Source organism: Bos grunniens, chromosome 21 (assembly GCF_055505025.1).
Source record: "Bos grunniens cultivar Pamir isolate PY7600 chromosome 21, Bosgru_T2T1.0, whole genome shotgun sequence".
NCBI classification, from domain to species: domain Eukaryota; kingdom Metazoa; phylum Chordata; class Mammalia; order Artiodactyla; family Bovidae; genus Bos; species Bos grunniens.
Genome location: NC_141185.1, coordinates 20673427 through 20693851, shown reverse-complemented (window position 1 = coordinate 20693851; position 20425 = coordinate 20673427). Strand labels below are relative to the sequence as shown.

The 20425-nt window shown below is 40.0% G+C and overlaps 1 long non-coding RNA gene and 1 pseudogene across 9 annotated transcripts in view; one reads left to right on the top strand and one right to left on the bottom strand.

Annotated features, from left to right (window-relative positions):
- LOC147349204 (uncharacterized) overlaps positions 1-20425 on the top strand; it is a 535617-nt gene that overhangs the window by 353685 nt on the left and 161507 nt on the right. The window lies entirely within an intron of this gene.
- On the bottom strand, positions 9640-11240 carry LOC147349206 (ornithine decarboxylase pseudogene; annotated as a pseudogene).

Genomic DNA, 20425 nt, shown 5'->3' with positions numbered 1-20425 from the left:
AAAACACAGAGAATTCCAGAAAAAAATATACTTCTGCTTCATTGACTACATTAAAGCCTTTGTGTGGATCACAACAAGCTGTGGAAAATTCTTAAAGAGATGGGAATACTAGACCACCTTAACTCTCTCTTGAGAAACCTGTATGCAGGCCAAGAAGCAACAGTTAGAACTGAACATAGAACAACAGACTGGTTCCAAATTGGAAAAGGAGTACATCAAGGCTGTGTATTGCCACCCTGCTTATTTAACTTATATGCAGAATAAAGTAAAATTAGTTGCTCAGTCGTGTCTGACTCTTTGTGATGCCATGGACTGTATCCTGCCAGGCTCCTCCCTCCATGGGATTCTCCAGGCAAGAATACTGGAGTGGGTTGCCATTTTTCATGTGAGATTTGGACCAAAAAGAAGGTTGAGCACCAAAGAACTGATAATTTTGAATTGTGGTGCTGGAGAAAACTCTTGAGAGTCCTTTGGACTGCAAGGAGATCAAACCAGTCAATCCTAAAGAAATCAGTCCTGAATATTCTTTAGAAGGACTGATGTTGAAGCTGAAACTCCAATACTTTGGTCACCTGACATGAAGAACTGACTCCTTAGAAAAGACCCTGATCCTGGGAAAGATTGAAGGCAGAAGGAGAAGGGGATGACCGAGAATGAGATAGTTGGATAGCATCACTGACTTGGTGGACGTGGGTTTGAGCAAAGCTCTGGGAATTGGTGATGGACAGGGAAGCCTGGCATGCTGCAGTCCATGGGGATGCAAAGAATTGGACACAACTGAGTGACTGAACTGAACTGATTCTTTGGAGGGACTGATGGTGAAGATGAGCCCAATACTTTGGCCACCTGGTGTGAAGAGTCAACTCATTGGAAAAGACCCTTATGCTAGGAAAGATTGAGGGCAGGAGAATGGGGCAACAGAGGATATCATCAACTCAACGCACGTGAGTTTGAGTAAACTCCAGGAGATAGTGAAGGAGAGGCGAGCCAGCATGCTGCAGTCCATGGGGTTGCAAAGAGTTGGACCCAGCTTAGCGACTGAATAACAACAACAATTTATCACCTAAGTTGGGATCTTTGCCCCAGCTCTAAGAGCTCTTAATAATGAATCTTGCAAAAAAAAAAAATATATATATATATATATATATAAAATTATATTAACCAGAAGCACAGTACCTAATGAGTCATATATTCTTGTGAGTACCCTAATAAATATTTATATATATTTTAATTCTAATCTTTAAAAATTACCATGATAATCACTTTCAAACACATCCATAGAAAAACATCACAGACATTGTTCTCAAAATTAGCAACTATGACTTCACCACTAATTAATTAGCAATGTCTGCCTTGATATCCCACTGGTGTTGTTTTAAGGACCCTAAATCTTCAAAGTTTGTTCTGTACAAAGTTCCTTTGTGAATTGTGTTCTATAAGTTCAGATCTTACATATTATAAAGCAGTAGTTAAGATCCTAGTCCTTGAAATCAGATTCTGGACTTAATACATGGCAAAAATAAGACTTAATTGAACATCTTTGAGCATGTCACTTAAATTATTTGAAGCCCACTTATTTCATTGTTTGCCACCTACCAAATACTTAACAGATACTACTTATAGAGTATTATTTTTATTGTATTATGCTTCCATTGATTTTAAGATTAATCCATAAATCTATTCCATAAATTAATGAATATTACCCTGTGCTGTTAGTCTTTCTTGGGCAAATATTTAGGCTAATTTGTCTTAGGAATGCATTATCAAGTGATGAATACCCTGATTCATATACTTTAAAATTTATTATATTGATCTTGTAAAGAAGAGCAGAGTCTTCTGTATTGGAAAAAAGTTACATTCAATGCTTCAAATTTCTCCAAAATTCTACTGTGGTATATACAGTGTTCAAAGAAACATGAATTACTACCCCTTTGGTACATAGACACCTTAGGAAAGAAAGAATTTAAATCGATAGCCAAGTTATTTGCTATTCCCTCACAGATAAAATATTGAAACAGGCAAATGAACACAAGCAAAGAAATGGCTGTACTGGCTGAAATGTACAGATTAGCCCTATTTCATGTATTGCCAGTTATGGCAAGTAATGTCTGTGGTAAAGGCAGGGATCTGTGCGCAGGGTAATATTGCAATTACCAGATTTATGACATTGCTGGAGAGAAAGAAAGCAGCTGTGCTTGGAGAAATGTCTTAGATGTGAGGAAGGTTGGAGTTAGGTGTTATTTGACTAAGAGGACAATATTTTAAGACGATTATTTATGTTGCCCTGAGAAGCTACCCAGATGTTCAAGCTGGTTTTAGAAAAGGCAGAGGAACCAGAGATCAAATGGCCAATATCCACTGGATCATCGAAAAAGCAAGAGAGTTCCAGAAAAACATCTATTTCTGCTTTATTGACTATGCCAAAGCCTTTGACTGTGTGGGTCATAATAAACTGTGGAAAATTCTGAAAGAGATGGGAATACCATACCATCTGACCTGCCTCTTGAGAAACCTATCTGCAGGTCAGGCAGCAACAATTAGAACTGAACATGGAACAACAGACTGGTTCCAAATCGGGAAAGGAGTATGTCAAGGCTGTATATTGTCACCCTGCTTATTTAACTTATGTGCAGAGTACGTCATGAGAAACGCTGGGCTGGAGAAAGCACAAGCTGGAATCAAGATTTGCGGGAGAAATATCAATAACCTCAGATATGCAAATGATGCTACCCTTATGGCAGAGAGTGAAGAGGAACTAAAAAGCCTCTTGATGAAAGTGAAACACGAGAGTGAAAAAGTTGGCTTAAAGCTCAACATTCAGAAAAGGAAGATCATGGCATCTGGTCCCATCACTTCATGGGAAATAGATGGGGAAACAGTGGAAACAGTGGCAGACTTTATTTTTTGGGGCTCCAAAATCACTGCAGATGGTGACTGCAGCCATGAAATTAAAAGACGCTTACTCCTTGGAAGAAAAGTTATGACCAACCTAGATAGCATTTTGAAAAGCAGAGACATTATATTGCCAACAAAGGTCCGTCTAGTCAAGGCTATATGGTTTTTCCAGTGGTCATGTATGGATGTGAGAGTTGGACTGTGAAGAAAGCTGAGCACTGAAGAATTGATGCTTTTAAACTGTGGTGTTGGAGAAGACTCTTGAGAGTCCCTTGGACTGCAAGGAGATCCAACCAGTCCATTCTGAAGGAGATCAGCCCTGGGATTTCTTTGGAGGGAATGATGCTGAAGCTGAAACTCCAGTACCTTGGCCACCTGATATGAAGAACTGACTCATTGAAAAAGACTCTGATGCTGGGAGGGATTGGGGGCAGGAGGAGAAGGACGACAGAGGATGAGATGGCTGGATGGCATCACTGACTTGATGGACGTGAGTCTGAGTGAACTCCGGGAGTTGGTAATGGACAGGGAGGCCTGGCATGCTACGATTCATGGGGTCGCAAAGAGCTGGACACGACTGAGCAACTGAATTGAACTGAACTGAGAAGCTACAGGAATGTGTACTGAGGAATAAAGTCATGGTGGAGAGTTCTGACAAAACGTGGTCTACTGGAGAAGGGAATGCCAAACCACTTCAGTATTCTTGCCTTGAGAACACCATGAATAGTATGAAAAGACAAAAAAATAGGACACTGAAAGATGAAATCCCCAGGTCGGTAGATGCCCAATATGCTACTGGAGATCAGTGGAGAAATAACTCCAGAAAGAATGAAGAGATGGAGCCAAAGCAAAAACAACACCCAGTTGTGGATGTGACTGGTGATGGAAGTAAAGTCCGATGCTATAAACAGCAATATTGCATAGGAACCTGGAATGTTAGCTCCATGAATCAAGGCAAATTAGAAGTGTTCAAACAGGAGATGGCAAGAGTGAACATTGATATTTTAGGACTCAGCAAACTAAAATGGACTGGAATGGGTGAATTTAAGTCAGATGACCATTATATCCACTACCATGGGAAAAAAATGCCTTAGAAGCAATAAAGTAGCCATCATAGTGAACAAGAGAGTCCAAAATGCATACTTGGATGCAATCTCAAAAATGACAGAATGATTTCCCTTCATTTCCAAGGCAAACCATTCAATATCAAGGTAATCCAAGCCTATGCCCTGACCAGTAATGCTGAAGAAACAGAAGTTGAATGGTTCTATGAAGACCGACAAGACCTTCTAGAACTAACACCCAAAAAAGATGTGCTTTTCATTATAGGGGACTGGAATGCAAAACTAGGACATCAAGAAATACTTGGAGTAACAGGCAAATTTGGCCTTGGAGTACAAAATGAAGCAGGGCAAAGGCTAATAGAGTTTTGCCAAGAGAATGCACTGGTCATAGCAAACACCCTCTTCCAACAACACAAGAGAAGACTCTACACATGGACATCACCAGATGGTCAATACGGAAATCAGATTGATTATATTCTTTGCAGCCAAAGACGGAGAAGCTCTATACAGTCAGCAAAACAAGACCAGGATCTGACTGTGTCTCAGATCATGAACTCCTTATTTCCAAATTCAGACTTATATTGAAAAAAGTAGGGAAAACAACTAAACCATTCAAGCATGACATAAATTAAATCCCTTATGATTATACACTAGAAGTGAGAAATAGATTCAAGGGATTAGATCTGATAGAGTACCTGAAAAATTATGGACAGAGGTTCATGACATTGTACAGGAGACAGGGATCAAGACCATCCAAGAAAAAGAAATGCAAAAAGGCAAAATGGTTGTCTGAGGAGGCCTTACAAATAGCTATGAAAAGAAGAGAAGCAAAAGTCAAAGAAGAAAAGGAAAGATATACCACTGAATGCAGATTTCCAAAGAATACCAAGGAGAAATGAGAAAGCCTTCCTCAGTGATCAGTGCAAAGAAATAAAGGAAAACAATAGAATGGGAAAGACTAGAGATCTCCTCAAGAAAATTAGAGATACCAAGGGAATTTTCATGCAAAGATGGGCTCAAGAAAGGAGGAAAATGGTATGGACCTAACAGAAGCAGAAGATAGTAAGAAGAGGTGGCAAGAATACACAGAAAAACTATACATAAAAGATCTTATGACCCAGATAATCATGATGGTGTGATCACTCACCTAGAGCCAGACATCTTGGAATGTGAAGTCAAGTGGGCCTTAGGAAGCATCGCTACTAATAAAGGTAGTGAAAGTGATGGAATTCCAGTTGAGCTCTTTCAAATCCTGAAAGATGATGCTGTGAAAGTGCTGCACTCAATATGCCAGCAAATTTGGAAAACTCAGCAGTGACCACAGGACTGGAAAAGGTCAGTTTGCATTCCAATTCCAAAGAAAGGCAATGCCAAAGAATGCTCAAAGTACCACACAATTGCACTCATCTCACACACTAGTAAAGTGATGCTTAAAATTCTCCAAGCCAGGCTTCAACAGTATGTGAACCATGAACTTCCAGATGTTCAAGCTGGTTTTAGAAAAGGCGGAGGAACCAGAGATCAAATTGCCAACATCTGCTGGATCATCAAGAAAACAAGAGAGTTCCAGAAAAACATCTATTTTTGCTTTATTGACTATGCCAAAGCCTTTGACTGTGTGGATCACAATAAATGGTGGAAAATTCTAAAAGAGATGGGAATACCAGACCACCTGACCTTCCTCCTGTGAAATCTGTATGCAGGTCAGGAAGCAACAGTTAGAACTGACATGGAACAACAAACAGACTGGTTCCAAATCAGGAAAGGAGTACGTCAAGGCTGTATATTGTGACCCTGCTTATTTAATTTATAGCAGAGTACATCATGAGAAATGCTGGGCTGGATGAAGCACAAGCTGGAATCAAGATTGCCAGGAGAAACATCAATAACCTCAGATATGCAGATGACATCACATTTATGGCAGAAAGCGAAGATGAACTAAAGAGCTTCTTGATGAATGTGAAAGAGGAGAGTGGAAAAATTGGCTTAAAACTTGACATTCAGAAAACTAAGATCATGGCATGTGGTTCTATCACTTCATGGCAACAGATGGGGAAAGAGTGGAAACAGTGACAGATTTTATTTTTGGGGGGCTCAAAAATCACTACTCTTGCCTGGAAAATCCCATGGACGTAGGAGCCTGGTAGGCTGCAGTCCATGGGGTCGCTGGGAGTCGGACATGACTGAGCGACTTCACTTTCACTTTTCACTTTCATGCATTGGAGAAGGAAATGGCAACCCACTCCAGTATTCTTGCCTGGAGAATCCGAAGGACGGAGGAGCCTGGTGGGCTGCCGTCAATGGGGTCTCACAGTCGGACACGACTGAAGTGACTTAGCAGCAGCAGCAGCAAAATCACGGCAGATGGTGAGTGCAGCCATGAAATTAAAAGACGCTTACTCCTTGGAAGGAAAGTTATGATCCACATAGACAGCATATTAAAAAGCAGAAACATTACTTTGCCAACAAAGGTGCATCTAGTCAAAGCTGTGGTTTTTCCAGTAGTCATATATGGATGTGAGAATTGGAATATAAGGAAAGCTGAGAGCTGAAGAATTGATGCTTTTGAACTGTGATGCTGGACAAGACTCTTGAGAGTGCCTTGGACTGGAAGGAGATACAACCATCCCAACCTAAGGAAAATCAGTCCTGAATGTTCATTGGAAGGACTGATGCTGAAGCTGAAACTCCAACATTTTGGGCACCTGACACAAAGAACTGACTCATTTGAAAAGACCCTGATGCTGGGAAAGATTGAAGGTAGGAGCAGAAGGGGACGACAGAGGATGAGAAGTGATCATAGCATCACTGACTCAGTCGACCAGAGTTGAGTAGTCTCTGGGAATTGGTGATGGACACGGAGGCCTGGAATTTTGCAGTCCATGGGGTTGTAAAGAGTCAGACAGGACTGAGCAACTGAAATGAACTGAACTGAAGGTGTAAATACCTGGAGGCTGACTGGCATGTAAAGAATTTATCATTTTACTTCCCATGTTGGTGAATAATGGTTTATGCATTGCAGGTCTTAATTAATTATTTTGGAGAAGGAAATGGCAACCCACTCCAGTGTTCTTGCCTGGAGAATCCCAGGGACGGGGGAGCCTGGTGGGCTGCCATCTATGGGGTTGCACAGAGTGGGACACGACTGAAGCAACTTAGCAGCATTAACTATTTAGTGAACTGAATTGAACAACAATAACCCAGTTTGCAACTCTAATTTATGCCAATGTTCAAAAGTTCATTTACTAATGTCCACTGATTAAAATCATTGAACTCCTTTGAAATTTTTATGTAATTAATAATGAGGAAAACAATGAAAAGATACTGAGAAGTTCAGCTTATTCAGTGTGGAGTTTGCCAAATGATCCCCTCTCACTTTATTTGGTGAATATGATTACAGAGTGCTGGGGAGGAAAGGAGGAGAGGATGGTGTGGTAGAAATTGGCCCATGAATCACTTCTTTGAAATTTCACTTGACAAAAATAAATACTGAAAATTTCCAGGTGATTTCTAATTTTTAAGGTATTTTAAGCTTCTTAATTTTATGTAACTAGATGTTTCTTTACATATTTAACAATTTAAGGCAGTTGCTAAATTTAAAATGACTTTCTGTATAAATTTGAGTAATTTGAGGTGTTTTTAGTATTGACTTTTAATTCTCCTTTTAAACCTGAAAATTTCAGATATAATATATTTTTCTTATATTCCTTTAGAATAGTTAACTTTCTTTGTCATCTATATGAGCCAAAGAATATATGATATAGGTTACAGGCCCAACTTCTAGGGGCTATTATTGTATTATAGCTGCCTTATTTTGTCATTCAGAAATATCATACTTTGACTCCAGCGAATTATTTTTATAAGCCATTTCAATGTTAGTAACAGATTAAAAGAGGATAATGTGAAATAAGAGAATAAATTCTTTTAGAAGTATTATTGGTTTAGCTTTAGGTTTTATTCATTACTTTGGTTAAAATAGCCTCAGCTTGATCTTTTTATGTGTCGATTATTTATTTTTAATATATTTGAGACTGAAAGAATAAAGCTTAAGTTTCCAGAAGCAGCCAAATAATCACACTTGGAATTTATAAAATCTTTTCTCTTTAAGCTGACAGCTGATGAGACATTTGCATTTGAACCTGGCAACATGTAAATTTGAAAGTTTGAATGAATAAGATAGTGAATTAAATGAAGGAGAAAAATATTACTCTTAAAATTTTTTGGAAACCGTTAAATAGGGATTACAAACCAATTTATTTTTTAGGCAAATGTTACTTTATCAGCTTTTGCAGATCCTTAAAATTTTTCTTCAGATTTTTTCCATAAGCTTATCTAATCTTTAGCTGTGATTTTTAATAAATATTTCTGCCTAGGAATGTATTACATGCCTTATATCCAGATCTGGTTATAGATTTGGTTTTACAACTTTTTCCCAGTTTGAATTAAATGATCAAGCCCAATAATTTGGAAGATAGCATAAAGATAAATTACCAACTGAGCTATCAGAGAAGCCCAAATTTTAAATTAGTTACAGATAATGTCAATTTAGTCACCTTTCCAAATGTTTCAATGGTATCCATGGTGGGAGATTAAGCACAATGTCAGATATGAACTAAATTTGGTATTTCTACAGAAACATGAAGACTTTTCTGAATATTTATTAGTAGTTACATGGTTGGTGGCTCGGTGGTATGTCAATGCAGGAGATGCTACTTTAATCCCCTGGGTAGAGAAGGAAATGGCAATGCACTCCAGTATTCTTGCCTGGAAATCCCACAGACAGAGGAGCTTGGTGAGCTACAGTCCTTGTGACCCTGGGGTCACAAGAGTTGGGCATGACTCAGAGACTAAACACCACCATCACCACCACCACATAACATGGTTGCTAAACTGTTTAATACTGGTTTTGAGGATACCTTTTATCACACATTACATTTTTTTTTTTTAATGTCAAGATACTTTATTCCTTTTTTGTTAAAACCAGTTGCGACACTAAGCTTCTGGCCCATCCTGCTGATACACAAGCCACAAACGCTTGCTCAGCAGTTGAAGCCTTTAGTAGCATGTTTGAAAAGTGAATAAAAATCCATATAAAACAAATATTCAAATAGTTTTGTTGGAGAAGTGTGTGATTTCCTCAGTTCTGTCTCGCTGCGGCAAAAATTTGAAGCAATGGAAGGACCAGTGTTACAGCTCCATGTTACAGCTCAGTTTTATTTGGCAAGCAAAGGAAAATACACCCTCAGGCATGAGGGTGGGCCAACCCAAAAGTCGCAAAGAGAAGAAAAACCCCCAGCTCAGTTTTGGTTCCTCTTTCTACTTGCTTTTTCTCCTCCCCCTGAGCCTGCCCTATGTAAATTGGGCTAGCCAGGAGGGCTGTTTGTTTTACCTGAGGTCTTCACTCTGGCCCCTGGACCTTCCTTTGTTCTATTTTCATGGGCTTTTCCTTTTGTCTTTTAGTCGCAGCCATTCTGGACTCCTTTTTCCTATTCTAACTACCTAACAGTTTCCACAGGAACACAGATAAGTGTGACCCCATCTCCCAGTCTTCCACATTGGTGCACCTGTGCCAACCCTACTCATATCGACATCTCAGAACTAGCAGTAATTAAGTTAAATGGTCCCCCCCAAAACCTTTAAATCAAGCTAAACTTGCAGTTAACAGGTACAAGAGTGGTAACTACACGTTAATACAAGTGGAAGCACAGTCTGCTGAATGCTGCTTCATGCTGCTTTCTCAGGCACAGGACACGGTGCAGGGGGCTGACGTCCTGCTCCTCCGCTCTGGGTGGGAAGTCCTGGTTTTGGATCTGCTTCATCAGTTGCCATGTTGGCCGTGGCATCACATAGTACATGGTAGGTCTCTGGAATCCATTGAAGGTAGAAGCAGTAGTGGCAGGGTAAGCACCCATGTTCTCAAAGAGCATCCAATTGCCCACATGCAGGTTACAGCGCTCAACAATGTGGTCCAGGCCATCACAGATGGGTCCCCAGATGCTGGATGAATAATACTTCTCATCTGGTTTGGGTCTCTTCTGCAGAAGAGGCTTCGTGTGTGTGATCCTAAAGAATGCAGTTAAATGACCCATATACTCCATCATTCATGTAATACATAACTGTTCACTTGATTCCTCTTCATCATCAGAGTCTGTCTGTTCCTTTAATATGAGGATTTTTTTTTTTTGGCAATGATATTAACTGCGAGTGTGAAAGCTGATGCAACATAGTATCTGCCCGGCTCAGGTATGATTCTCACTCCAGAGTCTGATGGAAAATACTTGTCCAATGATGGCTTGATTACACTGGTGATCTCCAGATTTAAGCTTTACATCCTCAGATCCAGAAAAGCCACCACCAATATCAAGAAGATACATGTTGAAACCAACCTTAGCTCCTATGTCAAAGACACAGCAGACATCAGAGATCACCTGCATGAAGGTCTCAGGATCAGTGTAGCCACTTTGCACATGGAAGTTGACACCAATGACATCAATATCTAGCTCTTTTGCCCATTCCAAAAGAAGCCTGCAGCACCAAATTTGACACTGAGGTGACATACTGCTTTGGAATTATCAGTGGTAATCTGCAAAACCAACTTGGCCTTTGGATGTGCCCTGGAAGCTTTCATCAACTCAACTTCACTATCAAAAGTCATCATCTGTACCCTGTTATTGGCATTGTACTCAATCTGAGACACTTGTTTATACAGATTTGCATAGACAATCCTCACTGGAGGCATCCCGAGACAGCACCAATTGTAATTCAGTCTTGCTGGCACAGTCAAGTCTTGTCCCATTGGCAGCTAGGTCTTCACTATGGTTCTACTATCATTGCATTTGACTGCAAAAATGGGGGTGACCCGAGGAAGAGCTTTAAACCATCTCAGGTGTTTCTTTAGATTGTCTCCCAGATCAGCAACATAGAAGGCATGCTTATCAATCAGAAGAAGAAACTTCATTATTTTTTTTGGTCCAGAAGGTCCTTGGTAGTAATGCCTTCATCTAAGAAATGGCAGTCAAACTCATTACTAAAGCTGTTCATGGTTTCTTGATGTCTTTTTGAAACACAGCAAACTGCAAATAGGGTTAGTCAGTCAGTCAGTTCAGTCATGTTCGACTCTTTGCTTCCCCATGGACTGCAGCACGCCAGGCCTCTCTGTCCATCACCAACTCCCAGAGTCCACCCAAACTCATGTCTATTGAGTTGGTGATGCCATCCAACCATCTCATCCTTTGCCCTCCCCTTCTTCTCCCACCTTCAATCTTTCCCAACATCAGGGTCTTTTCAAACGAGTCAGCTCTTTGCATCAGGTTGCCAAAGTATTGGAGTTTTGGCTTCAACATCAGTCCCTCCAATGAACACTCAGAGCTGATCTCCTTTAGGATGGACTGGTTGGATCTCTTTGCAGTCCAAGGGACTCTCAAGATATAGGCAAATATGGAAAACTTAGAGATGGAATTTAAAGGGATTATGTCAACCTGTCACAAAGGCAATTCTCCAGGAATTCCAAGTCCCACTGAAGATACGTGTGCCCTCCATGCAGCAGTGGAAACGTTTGATAAACGTTTGATAAACACACAATCTGCTGTCCACCTCAGAGCGCAGGGGCATGGCGGGCATATCCCATGGATAGGAGATGGCATTGCCTAGCACGCAGGACCACCGGCAGCTAGCCGCCTCACTCCCTCATGCGGAGGACCACTGGCCGAGGTGGCATCGGAGAGCTGGCAGAGGGGCGGAGGTGGCAGAGGGGCGGAGGTGGCAGAGGCTGAGGGGACTGACAAAAGCACATATTACATTTTGATGAAAAACAGAAAATAATAATATTAACTTCTTGAATTAAAATCGTAATTACAAAAGATCCCCCCCAAAAGCTGATGGTTAAATTGTTAAATTGTTCAATTTAGCTAAAATATAGAGTGGGGAAGTATTTTGAGGCACACTAAATAATTTTAAGGTCTGACCCCAGTATTTCCTTTTCTTCTTGTCTCCCATTAATACCAATTTACAGTTCCTACCATTTCCATAACTCACTAGACTATGAAAATCAGTTTGGTATTTTACCACTGGGGAATGGCAGAACTATTTTGTCAAATTTTATGCTGCTTTAACACGTGAGTCTTCCTAATCTTAAAATGAATTTGGAGATATTTGGTTGAATGAGGTTTTGGAACCAAATTAGTGTATGACTTTTTAGAGTGAAGGAAGACAGAAACTATCCATTAGTCAAAAAAATACTGAATTTGTTTCTGAAAGTTCTATAGTTTTTATAGGCTCTATATATTTAGTAATTGATCCACTTGCACAAGTTAACAACAGCCAACAAGACTGAAGCCTTCAACCATACAATCACAAAATACTGAATTCTGCAAAAATGGATCCTTCATCAGTTTAGCCTGAGATGACACCATTATACCTGTCAATACCTTGATTGCAACTGATGAGACTCTATGCAGAGGACACATGTGAGACATGCCCAGACCTGTTCTCACAGAAACAGAATAAGTTTGTGTTCTTTTAAGCTGCCAATTTTGTTACTTCTAATATGTATGTTTATATTTGTACCTACAGAATGCCTGTATCACTGTGTGTGTGGAGCTTGAAGGCATCTGTATTAGAGTTCTCCAGAGAAGCAGTGCCAATATTATATGTGTATGTGTGTGTATTTATATAGACTGGATGTGTTATATTCTTTCTCTCTCTCTTCTGTCATAGGTCTACAGGGAGAGAGAGAGATGGATTGATTAATTTACTTTAAGGAATTAGCACATGTGAAGGTGGACATTGCCAAGTTCAAAATCTTAACGGGTTAGACTGGCTGGCATGTCGGAGACTCAGGGAAAGTGACAATTCAAGTTCAAAGGCAGTCTGCTGACAGAATTCATTCTTGCTTAGGGAGGTCATTTTCTGTCCTATTACAGCATCTAACTGAGGGACACTGCCATTAAAGAGGGCAATCTATTAATACTTTATAGATTCAAAGTTAATCAATTTAAATGTTCATCTCATCCAAAAACCACCCTCACAGAAACATCCAGAATAATATTTGATCAAATATCTGGACACCATGGTCAAGCTGACACAAAAAATTAAACATCACGACTTTATCCCTTATCAACTTGACATTCATACACATCTCCTTAAACTGCATCATCTCCAAATAAAGACAATAACAGGGTCATACTTATGTCTAACATACTATAGCTATCCTAAATACAATTGAAAATTCACTGTTTCTCCAGAAGAGGATGCAAAGTCCTTGGGTGATATTTACTTTTTTCTTTGATATTCCATAACTTAAGACATGAAGATGCAAAGTGATGGCACTTTAATAGTACAGTATTCAATCAATATATTTTAAGTTACATGATAAGGGGCTAAGAGAAGGGAGAACACAAAGATATTTATGTAATACACAACATACTGATAACAGAATAAGGCAGAAATACTCATGACAATTATAGTTTTCATTTCTGTAACTAGTCATATGGTCATAGCGTTAGTCACTCAGTCATGTCCGACTCTTTGTGACCCCACGGACTGTAGCCATCCAGGCTCCTCTGTCCATGGGGATTCTCCAGGCAAGAATACTGCAGTGGGTTGCCATGCCCTCCTTCAGGGGATCTTCCCAACCCAGAGATGAAACTGTGTCTTTGGTCTCCTGAATTGGCAGGCAGGTTCTGTACCACTAGTGCCACCTGGGAAGCCCTCTTTGCCTGGTGAAGTGACTCAAAGCTACACTCCTGGAGGTCCAGGCCGCAAGTCGCACTGCTTGGATTGGATTGTTGTTGGTTCTTACTGAGTTTAATCCCAGGTCATTGTCATACTAAGAGATGTCGTAAGGGATCTCCTGTATTTGAGACATACTTTTCCTTACCTCCATTTTAGAGGAGTCATCCCATTCCTTCTTGGTTGTCAGGCCCAGTCACCCCAGCTGGAGCTGTAAGTCCCTTTTCTTGCCTGTTGATTGAGAGGCAGAAGGAACCCAAAGTGGCCAGGTGACTGTCTTAACTCCTACTTTAGTGGGATCATTCTTGTGTTTCCTGGTGGATGCATTCCTCCCTTTGGAACAGACATCTAGGTCAGCAGAACATGAAGTCTAGGGGATAGCAAGTGGGTCACTAGGGATAGTAGTGAAGGGTGCCACTCCCATTCTGACCTCTTGATTCCTGGCCCTGTGAATCCCAGCTATAGAAGCAACAGCACTATGTGTCAGACACTGATGCAGGACATGTACATCCTCCTGGAGAATCTTGCCCCAGTTCTGAAAGGTATCACCATCTAGGTGACTCTCTAATGGAGTCTTCAAAAGGCCATTCTACCAAATCAATTGCTTCAGGATGGTGGGGAACACCACAAGGCCAGTGAATTCCATGATCGTGGGTTCCTTTTAAGACATCATTTGCTATGAAGTGAGTTCATTGATCAGAAGCAATGCCATTTTGGGACTCCTTCCCCCAAAGCCCTTTCTCCCACCCTGGTCCCTCCTCGGCTTTAGAGAAGCCTTCTCCTCCAGATTATTTTCCTTTTATTCCCATACGCCTTGTGGCCAGTGCTACGTGGTGATTTGCTCTTGCTTCATCCTGGAAGCCAACATCAGGGACACATCTTTTGGATAACCAAAATGCAAACAAACTCTTGTAATACATTTTTCATTCAATGAAATCTTTTTTTTTTCCCCAGCTTTTTGGATTATAAATTCATTGGTCAGAATTTGAAAATCAGTGAACCTTGCACTTGAAATAATGAATACCTCAAAAACTTTCTTAAATAAAATCTTAAAATTGGTTCTCCTGAAAGCATTCTTGTTCTATAATATTTTCCTCTCAAAACCTTTAATAATTACAGATTGTCTATTGCTAAGATGTGGCATGAACTTTGTAGCCCATGCCTTTCTCTTATTTTCTGGAATGCTCTTTTTCCATTCTTTCATCTCTACACACACATACCCATACATACACCCAAACACACACACACCCTCCCTTCTTGCTCTTGAGATATCCCCTATTCTTTAGGCTCCATTTCATTTCTAATTTTTCCATGAAGCCATTTCCAATTCCCTGAGTAAATGTTTCTCTATTTTTCTTTCAACCTTCATAGCTTGGTTTGTTCCTCTCTTATGGTATTTCTCGTAATCTTTTCTTAAATTCACTGTTTCTTATCTTCTTTATTAGATCATAAGCTATTTGAAGGCAGGGATTGAACTGTTCTGATTCTGGCATTATTTAGGATCTAGATCAAGGGCTTGAACATAATAGGTTAGTCCATAGATGATTACAGGATTAAAATGAATGAACGCCTTTTAGCCATGCTCAAGGCTCTGCCAAAAATGAGCTGATGTTATCTCAAAAAAGATTTTCAGTGCACTTGGTCACTTGTGTGTGGAAAATGAAAACATAAAGGTAAGATGGTGAGTTTTCCACAAAGTTAAATGTAACCAATTTAAAGGAAAGCCTTTTATTTTGGGTTGCTGCCCTTTCTACCTGTTGAAGATTTTTTCTTTTATGGTGGTGGGAAGTGCTTATTTTTTTAGAAGAATAAAACTTTAGAAATAGTAGATTAGACTCTCCATTTTTTTTTTATCTCACTTTTATTTTTTAATGGTCTGTGATTTCTAAAGTTTTGGGAACTTCTGCTTCCCAAGATCACCAAATAAAAGAGTGGAAGGATTCTGATAAAACTGGTTATGATGAAAGAAAAAATGGACTAAATATAGGGAAAGTAATGGCAGTGGGAGATTCCTAGTAACTAGCTATGCAAAATTTGTCTCAACCCTGTGCATTTAAGATAAACACAGTTAAGATTAAGGGCTTCCCAAGTTGTGGTAGGAGAAGGCAATGGCACCCCACTCCAGTACTCTTGCCTGGAAAATCCCATGGATGGAGGAGCCTGGTAGGCTGCAGTCCATGGGGTCACTCAGGGTCGGACACGACTGAGCGACTTCACTTTCACTTTTCACTTTCACACTGGAGAAGGAAATGGCAACCCACTCCAGTGTTCTTGCCTGGAGAATCCCAGGGACAGGGGAGCCTGGTGGGCTGCCGTCTCTGGGGTAGCACAGAGTCAGACACTACTGAAGCAACTTAGCAGCAGTAGCAGCAGCAAGTTGTGCTAATGATAAAGAATCTGCCTTCCAATGCAAGAGAGACAAGAGATGCAGCTTTGATCCCTGGGTCGGGAGGATCCCCTGGAAGAGGAAATGGCAACCCACTCTATTGTTCTTGCCTGGAAAATTCCATGGAAATAGGAGCCTGGTGGGCTATAGTCCATGGGGCCAAAAAGAGTTGGACAGACTGAGCACCCAAATAAGTAATTAAGTTGTGAAATGTTTTTTGTTTGTGGTATAGTCTAAAAGGAAGAGATTTTTGTATTAGTTACTAGTAGTGCCTCTTTGTATCTTTAGCATCAACAGTTATTTCCTTTAGAGCCCTCTATAACCCAGAGAAAGCTCATGCCTTTCCTAGAATCTGAATTGCACAGTGTTCCTCATCCTTCTGGTGACATTGATTTGATGGTGTATCGTAAACTGTCCAGCAGGATTTTTATTGTCAGTTTAAAATGAAATAATAGCATTGGCAGCAGAATGCCAGTTAGGTATTTGTATGAGTGATTCCAGCTAAAGGGATATGCTGACACTATTTGGTTTTTGCTACACTCTGGTTAGGTGAGAGGGTGAACTTTAAGTCTAAAGCATCCTTATGAGAATATTCTATATGAAGGATTATTTCTGTAATACAGAATTGCTTTTCACTTTGCATGAATCACATCAAATCAAATGAAAGTGATTGCATTAATTCCTCGGGTGATTACACATCTATTCTGTGTGAAGATGTGTTGCCAAAATACGGCATTGCAGAAGGATTTGCAAAATCCTGGAGCCGAGTAGGGTTAGACCTGAAAGAGTAAAATTAGCCACTTTGTTTTTCTCTCCTCTGTCATTTTCATTAAGAAAATGAAAAATTGCACAGGCCACATGCATTTTAGAGTTGATGAAATGTGTTGTTTGTTCCTGCACCCACTCTACGTTCCCTTGTGTCTGAATGCGAGTTCCTACAAGCAATAGGAATTTCCATTTTACCTCTCAGGCCCAGTGGCATCTGCTAATGAGGTACTACCCTGGTCTTCTCTCCTAGGAAGTGAGTGTCACAGGCTCCTGAATGAACTTTTTTTCTTTATTCTGTTCTAGTAAAACCTTACTCTTCAGAATAGTTGATTTGAGCTAGATGCTAGCAAAAAAAAAGCAGTAAAATAAATTTCACACCAAGAAGCCATTACTAATAGCTGGCAATGGGTTAGGTATTGCAAGTTCAATTTGTAAAACCAAAAAATGGACTGGCCAATGTTGGGCTCACAGGAAATAGATTCTGATAGGGATCCTTCTCTAAGCTGCCTAAAGTCATCCATCAGAGATAAGCTTGAGATATAGGCTGTCTTCCTGAATAAAAAATTGAATGGATTCCTGCATAAAATAGAGATATTGCTCTGTATCTAAAGAGCATTTTGTCTGTGGAGAATATCCTTAATGTGGGAGATGAATGGAAATCTAGTGAAAACTCACCAGTAAGGGCCAAATGAGAACCCTCGCTGAGAGTAGAAACAGTATTTTGAAATGGGGTCCTTGTCTAGATCCATTTAAAATAAGAAATAGATGATCAAAAGGAAAAAAAAAATGGAACAAAGGAGAGAGAATTGATGGTTTTAAATGTATTAAGTCTTTCAATATTATTTACCAAACATATGTTAAATACAGGGTAGGACATTAGTGTTTAAAAAAATGTAAGACATGTTCTAGAACTAAGAAAGTTCATCTCGAGGGAGTAGGTCTGCAACCAGAGGGTTACCTTATAAATATGTGATAAACACTACAATAGAAAAAATTGCAAGTATTCTGAGAGCTCAAAGTAGTACCTAGTCTAAACAGGGAGTAGCAAAACAGAGTGTGATGTCCTGGAAAGGTTTTATTTTGGTAAAATAATATTAACTGAGTTTTGGAGGCTGAATAAAGATTAACTAGAAGAGTATAAAAGATCCCTCCTACTGTCTTGCTCTCTATCTTAATTGGAAAGTCATTAACCCTGAATTAGTCTTTCTTTGTTGTTGATTTTTAAAGTATTTTCTAAGCTTACATGCATAATACAGGATAAATTAAATTTGAAAAAGCAAATGGTATAAAGGTAAAAAGCTTTAAGATTCCTTTTGCATATCCAACAGTGTATGTATTTTGGTAATTATGAGTTCAATTACTCCTGTACATTTTCACCAGTCCCATAAGTGACAAAGGAGAAGAGTATAGTAAATTCAGCCAGAAACTACTTAAAGTGGTTCAGCATTCATTAACTACAAAAACTAAATGAAAACAAGTCAGGTACATTAGGAACTTGAATTCAAAACACAGGAATGGTTCTGCAATACAGTCTCTACTTGGGGTTTTCACACCTTATCGGGGCCATAATAATGGGCTTCCCTGGTGGCTCAGATGGTGAAGAATCTGCCTGCAATACAGAAGACAAGAGTTTTATCCCTGGGTCGGGAAGATCCCCTGGAGAAGGGCATGGCTATTCACTGCTGTATTCATGCCTGGAGAATTCAATGGACAGAGGAGCCTGGGGGGCTACAGTCCATGGCGTCACAAAGAGTTGGATGATACTGAGTAACACTTTAACTTCAATAATATGCCAAGGATTTATAGAAGCTCCAGGATGAACTTGAGATGTCTACCTAGAGAATCAATTTTACTGAAAGATTTATGAAAATATAGTTAGTAGTAAACAAGAGACACAAAACAGTCCATGATGGATTGAGATAATATGTGTGTGTGTGTGTATATATATATATATCTCAATAACCTCAGATATGCAGATGACATCACCCTTATGGCAGAAAGCGTAGAGAAACTAAAGAGCCTCTTGATGAAGGTGAAAGAGGAGAGTGAAAAGCTGGCTTAAAACTCAACATTCAAAAAATGAGATCATGGCATCTGATCCCATCACTTCAAGGCAAATAGATGGGGAAACTGTAAACAGTGACAGACTTTATTGTTTTGGGCTCCAGAATCACTGAAGATGATGACTGCAACAATGAAATTAAAAGACGCTTGCTCCTTGTAAGAAAAGCTATAACAAACCTAGACAGAATATTAAAAAGAAGAGACATTACTTGGCTGACAAAGGTCTGGATAGTCCAAGCTTTAGTTTTTCCAGCAGTCATGTATGAATATGAGGGTTGGACCATAAAGAAGGCTGAAAGCCAAAGAATTGATACTTTTGAGATGTGGTGTTGAAGAAGACTCTTGAGAGTCCCTTGGACTGCAAAGAGATCAAACCAATCAATCCTAAAGGAAATCAATCCTGAATATTCATTAGAAAGACTGATGCTGAAGCTGAAGCTCCAATACTTTGGCCACCTGATGTGAAGAGGCAGCTCATTAGAGAAGACCTTGATGCTGGGAAAGATTGAAGGAAGGTGGAGAAGGGGAAGACAGAGGACAAGATGGTTGCGTGGCATCACTGACTCAAAGGACATGAGTTTGAGCAAGCTCCCAAGATGGTGAAGGACAGGGAAGCCTAGAGCCCGGCAGTCCATGGGGTCATGAAAAGTTGGAAATGACTGAGTGACTGACATATACATACACACACTCATATGAAAATGTAAGTGAAGTGAAAGTTGCTCAGTCATGTCCGACTCTTTGTCACCCCATGGACTGTAGCCCACCAGGCTCCTTTGTCCTTGGAACTCTCCAGGCAAGAATACTGTAGTGGTTAGCCATTCCCCTCTTCAGGGGATCTTCCTGACCAAGGGATTGAACCCGTGTCTCCTGCATTGCAGGCAGATTCTTTACCATCTGAACCACCAGGGAAGCCTATACACATGTTTATGTACATATATCTCCTTTATTTATTTGGTTTATTTAGGAAAGTTCTAAAAGACTAAAAGAGAAAAACAGAAAAACTATCACACATTTGATGATCTTTATTGAACCTCCCTTTTCTTCATTGTTTATAAATATGTTCAAAATGCTATTAGATTCAGAGCACAAATCCTGACTCATAACTCATCTCTCAGTACTTGTAATTGCTGTGCTTTTAAGGTCTTTTAGAACACTTCATCGGAGAAGACGATGGCACCCCACTCCAGTACTCTTTCCTAGAAAATCCCATGGATGGAGGAACCTGGTAGGCTGCAGTCCATGGGGTCACAAAGAGTCGGACACAACTGAGCAACTTCACTTTCACTTTTCACTTTCATGCATTGGAGAAGGAAATGGCAACCCACTCCAGTGTTCTTGCCTGGAGAATCCCAGGGACGGGGGAGCCTGGTGGGCTGCCATCTATGGGGTCGCACAGAGTCGGACACGACTGAAGCAACTTAGCAGCAGCAGCAGCAAAACATTTCATTACTCCACTCAACTCTCAACTTGACATTGCTTTCACTTCCTCTCTCATCATTTTCAGTCATTACAAAGTCTT